We start from the raw sequence: 2,542 nt of genomic DNA on the forward strand, positions 1-2,542 counted from the left end.
CTTTGAGACTTTTCCTGCCTTCCCCACAGTGCACTGTCACTGACTGACAGTGTAACACAGGCAGAACAGAAGCACTGCTCATTAATGCTGTGTCTTCTCTAGGAAGTTATTCCCATCAACAGCCAATGCCTTCCCTGTGCCAGGCCCAGCATGCGGCATGTGTAGGCTCATAGCTTGAATGAGCAGCTACTGCAAACACTCAGGTTTATACAGGCAGTTACCTCCAAGACTGCTAATTCTGCCTGGGGCTGAGCCACAAGACCTTGTTGTTAACAGAGAGATGAGAGAGCTAGGTTTTATTTTGTTTTTTTACCTCATTTTAGTAAGTACAGAAGATCAGTCAGAGCATGTTGGTACAGCCAGGTACCAGTGTTGACCTCTACCCTTCTGCTATGTCTCCTGAAGCCCATCCCCTCCTGGATGATGATCACATCACTCAGTGAGGTCTCATCCTGCACCATAATGCATTTGTCCTCCAGCTCGGAGAGGATGATTTTATCTTTTGCTGATGGACACATAGCCTTTGTCCTGTGTGCCCCAGGATCTGGGATCTGCCTTTAGACTGGTAAGTAGCAATGCAGTGACTGCTGGCTGTGATCAGCAGCTCAGCCTAACTCACTGGCCTCAGCACCTCCACCATGAGCAGGGTGAGCTCTGCTACAAACCCCCCCTGCTGGCCCTTCCTCTGTGGCTTCTTTCTTGCTGCCTGAGGTGTGCCCACAGCAAGCGAGGCCTCTGTAGTGCCGAGTTCCTCAGAGTCCTCTTACCACCTTGTGGGTGAGCACATGGTTCACAAGGCTCTGGGGAAGGGCGTAGCCCATGCCACAGAGCTCGCATTTGCAGGGCTTGCCAGTCCAGTGGGATTTCTGATGGCACCACAGCTTAGTGGCCAGGGTGTAGGACTTGCTGCCTGCTTGCAGGTGAAAGTGCAGGCACATGTGGTTGCATAAGGAGCTGGAGTTGGCCAGGTGACACCCACGTATGGCACACTGGCACCTCATGGGACCAGCTGGGCCAGTCCCAGCAGCCAAATGGATCTTCCTGTGAATGCCGAGAGAGCCAGCATGCAAAGACCTTGCCTCACTGCGGGCAGGACAAGGGGTGCTGGCCAGTGTGCAGGACCTGGTGCTCCTGCAAGTCTCACTTGGGGCAGCAAAGCTTGTTACACTGGGTGCACGGGAATGGCCACACAACCCTGTGGGCCACTGTGTGCGTCTTGAAGCTCCCTTCTGAACTACAGCTGCTGCCACACTCTGTGAGCAGGAGGGGCTTGTGGCCAGGGTGGACAAAGTGGTGCTTCTTGGGGTGGTAGAGCCACAGGAGGGCTTTATCATACTCCCTGGAGCACCACCTGTGCTTGACCATCCCCTTTTGGGACAGAGATTTTAGACGGGGACTTGGGCTGCCAGAGTAATCCCCCACCAGCTGTGTACACTCCTCCTGCCACTCGGGCCCCTCCAGTAAGCCCTTCCCCCCATGCTCTGGGAAAGCCAGTTTGAAGGTTTTGGAAGCTTTGCTCTCCTTCTCACAAATTTCTACAGTCTCTCCTTCTGTAGGACTGGGCTTCTGGGGTTCCTGCCCAATTGTCCTGCCACCAGAATCCTTCAGGCACTTCTGGAGTGGGCTGGCCAGAGCATGAACCTTGCATGGCTTGCCAGCCTAGGGAGCACTGAATCAAACCCTACTTGAGGGAGACAACAGATCCAGGTCTCCAGGACTTGCTGCCTGCTGTCCCATTTCCACTTTTTTTCTGCTGCAGATCTGGGATCCACAACCTTATCCAATTCTTTTTGGCACCTGCCACTGGTCTTAACGGTTGAGACGGGCTTGACATGCTGATTCTCAGTCTCCAGCACGCTGGCTTGTCATGGCTCATGTTTGGAAGCTTCTTGCAGCCTGTGAAAATATTTGGTGGACAGCCTGCTAACAGGGTCATTGAGGACTGTGGTTTCATCAGCTACTGCCTTGGAGACCTCGGGATCCCCTGCACAAACACAAAGGCATGATGTGTGAATTAAGGCTGCCTGTTATGTGACATGATTGCTGCTGTATAAGAGGAAGATGAACGCTGGAGATGGATACTCTGCTACGCAGTAATCCTGGGGCTCTGCCATGAGAACCATTATTTTTATGATCTTTTCCCCTTTTAAACTGGGGAAGAGGGACGAATCTCTGATTTCTCACCACAGACAGTACCAGTGCAGCATTCCTATTGTTTCACGACCAGTATTTCTAGGACGTATCGTCCTGACTGGCATAAAACAGGGCGACACGCTCTTTTCTCGGCTGGCAGCTCCTAAGAGCGATGCACGGTGCGGACCGCCGTCCCGCAGGGGTTGCAGGGCGCACACCCGACGCTCGGGAAGGCCGGGCCGCTCATCCCACCCACTCTGGGCCTCGGCACGCACCTACGAGGGGCTCTGCCTGCGGGTGTGGCCCGGGCCCCCCGCGCCTCCGCAGCCGCCCCCTCGGCCTCGGGCGCTCCGTGCCGGCGGAACGCTGCGAGGGAGCAGCGGAAGCGCCCGGACGGCGGCCGGCAGCG

This window comes from Motacilla alba, chromosome 5 (assembly GCF_015832195.1).
Source record: "Motacilla alba alba isolate MOTALB_02 chromosome 5, Motacilla_alba_V1.0_pri, whole genome shotgun sequence".
Classification (NCBI taxonomy): domain Eukaryota; kingdom Metazoa; phylum Chordata; class Aves; order Passeriformes; family Motacillidae; genus Motacilla; species Motacilla alba.